Genomic DNA, 5,252 nt, shown 5'->3' on the forward strand with positions numbered 1-5,252 from the left:
TATAAACGTGGGGGACCATAAAAAAAAAAAATGAAAACAGGTGTTTCCGCCCGGGATCGAACCGGGGACCTTTCGCGTGTGAGGCGAACGTGATAACCGCTACACTACGGAAACCCGCGCTGATGCACGTCTTTGGGCGGCGGCTGATCTTTCTGCCCCGGCTGAGAGGGCGCCTCTATCCCTCGACGGGTCCCTCATTCAACTCATGGCAACCCCGAACAAAACCTACCCTAAAGGCTGAGAAACGCCGCGCGGGATTCCAAGTGATTCCCGTTAATGAATAATTAGTGCTTCCGGAGGCCCGCTCACCTCAGGAGGTGGCTGAGGTGCGTGTCCCTGGGCCAGGCTCGGCTGGATGTCGGGGGTGTTTCCCCTCAGAGAGGGGACAGCCCCAAAAGGAACCCCCCGCTGAGGGGGAGCAGGAGGGGACTCACCCCAGGAGGGGACAACCGGCCTGGCCTGGCCTTGCACCCTGCTCCGAGCCGCGGGGGCGACCAGAAGGCCTGGGACTGGCCTCCCCCTCCAGGCCCGGCCTCCCCCTCCAGGCCTAGGCACAGCCCCTGGGCCCACCAGCCCAGCCCAAAGCCAGGCCTGGAGGCCGGGCACAGCTTCAGGAGGTGACCCAGGACTTGGGCTACTGTTGAAGAACGGCTGAGAGGGCGCCTCTATCCCTCGACGGGTCCCTCATTCAACTCATGGCAACCCCGAACAAAACCTACCCTAAAGGCTGAGAAACGCCGCGCGGGATTCCAAGTGATTCCCGTTAATGAATAATTAGTGCTTCCGGAGGCCCGCTCACCTCAGGAGGTGGCTGAGGTGGGTGTCCCTGGGCCAGGCTCGGCTGGATGTCGGGGGTGTTTCCCCTCAGAGAGGGGACAGCCCCAAAAGGAACCCCCCGCTGAGGGGGAGCAGGAGGAGACTCACCCCAGGAGGGGACAACCGGCCTGGCCTGGCCTTGCACCCTGCTCCGAGCCGCGGGGGCGACCAGAAGGCCTGGGACTGGCCTCCCCTTCCAGGCCCGGCCTCCCCCTCCAGGCCTGGGCACAGCCCCTGGGCCCACCAGCCCAGCCCAAAGCCAGGCCTGGAGGCCGGGCACAGCTTCAGGAGGTGACCCAGGACTTGGGCTACTGTTGAAGAAGCATCTTTTCTTCCTCAGGCAGCTGCCACCAGATGTCGGTAGAATAGTGGCAACAGGGAGTGTGGAGCTCCCTGCAGATCCAGCCCAGGGGACAAGGAGCAGGAAGAGGACTGGCTGTTTTCTGAGGAAAAGGACAGACCTTTGGTGGTCTCCCTCTGCTGGGGAGAAGTTTTCCCTCCCTGCAAATGGAGCTTCTTCAAAACACGGTGGTCCAGACTTGGTTCTCATCACCCGTGTCTCTCCAAGGCAGTGGGAGCTGTGCAAGAGGATGGGGCAGAGCAGGGTGATGCCAGCAGCACGCTGGAGTGAGTTTCCCTCATTGAGTTTTTGGGTGAAGTCCCTGTTGACAATCCCAGGTTGTTCTAGAAATACACTAGTTCCTCTTCTTTTACCGTAACGCAGTGTTAACAACTCATACACCCATGTTAACAACTCATACAACCATACACCCAGGTTGTTCTAGAAATACACTAGTTCCTCTTCTTTTACCATATCGCAGTGTTAACAACTCATACACCATACAATTCATACACCCATGGCAGTTGTTCTTTTTTTGGTAAAACCTCAGCCCTTGGAATCAGGTGGTAACGATGCAGTATTAACAACACCGTACAATTCATACACCCATGGCAATTGCTCTTTTTTTGGTGAAACCTCAGCCCTTGGAATCAGGTGGTAACGTGAGAATTATTTTTCCCGTTTTGAAGTGTATTTATGCTCTGCTGGCTGCAGAGAAAAGCTTAGAAGGGAGAAATGAATCATAAACCCACATGAAAGTGAAAAGAACCTCACTTCTGATAAAATTGACTTTTAATAACACTTTTAATAAAACCTACTTTTAATTTTACAATTTTGTAGCTAACCTCTTGGTTTTGGGGCAAAAGGGGTAGAGAGGAGGTTGTCATGTGTCTTTGAAGTACAGGATTTGTCAGTACTTTGTTCCGGTCTGACTTGCGATAAGGATTAGAATGTTTACATTAAAATCCATGACAAACCTGAAGCCTTGGGATTTGTTTGCTTCAGGTTGCTGTACAATATCCTGGTGTTGCAGTCTTTTTGCCTGCAGCTGGCAGAGCTGGCAGGAGGGGACTCTGGTGGCAACCTTTGGACTGCGCATCAGCTGAGTGTGCTGGGGGCAAACCTAATCGATAGCCGGGGGCAAAGTCCTCTTCCTGGAGGAGGAGGAAGTGGATCTGTAAGAGACTCGAAACCATCAATGGAAAGATTCAAATGGCTTTTTTGTTTTCTTCCACAGGCCTGGTTCAGTCCAGTGATCAGTGGAGAAAGGAGAGCTGCAGACCAATCAGCCCCAGGGAGGAAGCTCTTGGAAGGTACCCATGAGAGGCAGAGGTAGAAATTAGAGAAAAGACATTGTGCTGCTGGTGTTAACTCCCAAATATTGTGCTGGTCCTTCGTTAAGGCAGCATTAGAGTCTGGTTATCTTGAGACATACCGTGTAGACGGCTGTGGGCTCTAGATCTTCCTTGCATGGGCAACTCATGGCTTTGAGGGCCCAGACAAAGCTGCCTCTTCGAGCTGGTTGCCGCTCACTGGAATAACTCCCAGGGATGTTCTTGCTTTTCTTACAAAGATCCATTGTCAGTGACTGCTCAAACTTTGCCCCGCAGGACAAAGAGACTGGCAGCATTTCAGTCTCCCCTTCAGCCCCTGACCTATCCCACTTCCTCTGCTCCCAAGACTTACCACCCCTGCGGCGCTGCTCGTGTGTGAGACCCCCCTCTGCATCACCCCCGCTCCCCAGGGACAGTCTCCAGAGCACCAGGAAGGACCGTCACATAAATACCCAGGAAAAAAAAAAATAAAGCGGGGGGCTTATTTGGAGTTAAAGGATGGATATTCTCTGCTATTATCACCAGCATCTGCCCTTTCTGAACAAGGGAACCCTCCCCCAGCCAGCCTTTTCACCAGTGCGCTGAAGGCGGCCATGCTCTGCTTTGTTTGCCTGACACGCTGCGATGGCTGCCGAGTCCCATTCTCCCCTTTTCCTCCCTCCACTCCCTAAACAGCCTGCACGGCTGTTACAAGAGAGGGAAGCTCGGAGCGCGCTGTCGAGGAGGAGAACTGACAATCAGGGGCCGGGGAGACAACGCCGCCTTGCACAATACCCCCCCAATTAGCCATTCATTTCTGCTACCTCTGAAATGGGGAGCACAGCCCTTGTGCTGGGAGATAAAACAAGAACGGCTTCAATAGCACTGATTTAAATTAGGTCAGGCTAGCTTTTGTGTGGCGGGGACCACACAATAGCAGTCACACGACTGTGGAGGGGAGCAGCATAAAGGAAAAGAGGCCAAGCAAGTGGCACAGATGCTGGGAGTCGGGGGGTGCTGGGAGATGAGGGGTGTACGTACGTGAGCGATAGCAGAGGGGCAGACACTCCAACCCGCATGCGATGCTAATACATAAAAAGGGGGCACACGATCAGCAGGGGATGGAGAGGTCAAACACTGTCCCTGCAGAAAGAAAATTATCGGCTAGTTCTGCTGCACCAAGGGGTGCAAGAGCATGGCCGTGCGTCCTTGGAGACTGGTCTTTAATCATAACTGGTTATGAGGCAAAGGGGTGACAATAATGTCGACCCATAACATCCTCCCCGAGCACTGGCACAAGCCCTGTCCATCATACGGGGATCAGGGGGGCAAACCCCTCTGGGGTCTTTGTACTGCAGGCCTTATTTCTTGTAGCTCCGGCACAGAGATGCTGCTCTTCCTCTTGGCAAAAAATAAAAATAAATTGCAGAGGGACAGTAGTTTTTTTGGAGCACACAGCAAGTCAGGGTATGATGAAGCCCCAAAGACCTGGGTTGCAATCCCCAGCATTGACCATGGTTTGCAATTTCATTGCCCCCAGAAGTTCATCAAAAGTCCAGCCTGAACCCCTGTTGTATGAGGAAATCCTACACTCGGTTCTTTATCCATCGGTGGCTTTGGCTCAAAATCAGCAACTCCTTCAAAATGATCTCAAAGACATCTGAGGATCTGCCTGCCTTCAGAGAGAGGTCCCAGAGACAGTTGCCCAGGAGAGTACAAGCACTGGAGACTAGTTCCAGTTCTCACCCCAGTATCGTTAATATCAGTATTGTCGTTATTCCAATAGTTATGCAGATGTTCGTGTTTATCTGGCGCTGGGAGAGCACGAGAGCAGCGTGCTCCCTTTAGCAATAACAGCGTGCTCAGGGCGATCGATAAGAGCCTGATCTTTTCAGGCCGGGCTGAGCGAGCTGTTGTCGTGGTCTAAATGAGTTTATCCAGGTGATTCCATATGCAAAGGAAGGTCGGATAAGTTTAAAAACAAGAGTTCACCCCTCTAAGTCTCCCAGGGCAGAAGTGTCTCTGACTGAGTGGTCTTTTGTGACCCGGATTGGACTTCTACAGGTAATACTTGGCTAAAGACCTACTGATGGGAGAAAATGTGGGTGTGGAAAAGTTGAAAGACACAATCAGCCATTTAATACGGCGTTCTTCAGCCTTTTTGAACTAAAGCACAACCTGATATTCTTTGGCAGTTGCAAGAAAAAGTTGTGAGCAAAGACAATACATTTAAGCAAAATGTTTGTTGTATTACAAACTCATCATTTTCTTGCTAGAATTTACAAGCATTATAATGTCAACTACTGATAGTCAAGAACAGGTAATTAGTGACAGAACGAGAGGGAATGGCTTCAAGCTCCAACAGGGTAGGTTTAGATTGAACATTAGGAAAGAATTTTTCACCCAAAGAGTGGTCGGGCATTGGAACAGGCTGCCCAGGGAGGGGGTGGAGTCCCCATCCCTGGCTGTGTTTAAGGGCCGTTTAGATGCAGTGCTGAGGGACATGGTGTAGGGGAGGACTTTGTAGAGTAGGGGAGATGGTTGGACTCGATGATCCCAAGGGTCTCTTCCAACCTGGACGATTCCATGATTCTATGATTCTATGAAGGTCTGTTGATGGAGACCAGCACTGGGATCATAGCCTCAGGGATGGATGTGTGTTGCCAGTGCAGGAGGGATGCTATGTCTTTAATAACCTCCTCCAAGGCAGGAGCTGTAGGAGGAATCTTCAGTGCAGCGGCTTCCAAAATCAGCAACCACCCACCTTGGGTGCCTGGCTCCGC

At 52.0% G+C, this 5,252-nt stretch overlaps 1 non-coding gene across 1 annotated transcript; it reads right to left on the bottom strand.

The window, feature by feature from the left end:
• Positions 1-41: 41 nt before the first annotated feature.
• On the bottom strand, positions 42-114 carry TRNAV-CAC. The gene has a single exon. It is a non-coding gene; the product is annotated as a tRNA-Val (tRNA).
• Between the last annotated feature and the right edge of the window lie 5,138 nt (positions 115-5,252).

This window comes from Calidris pugnax, unplaced genomic scaffold (assembly GCF_001431845.1).
Source record: "Calidris pugnax isolate Ruff unplaced genomic scaffold, ASM143184v1 scaffold199, whole genome shotgun sequence".
NCBI lineage: Eukaryota > Metazoa > Chordata > Aves > Charadriiformes > Scolopacidae > Calidris > Calidris pugnax.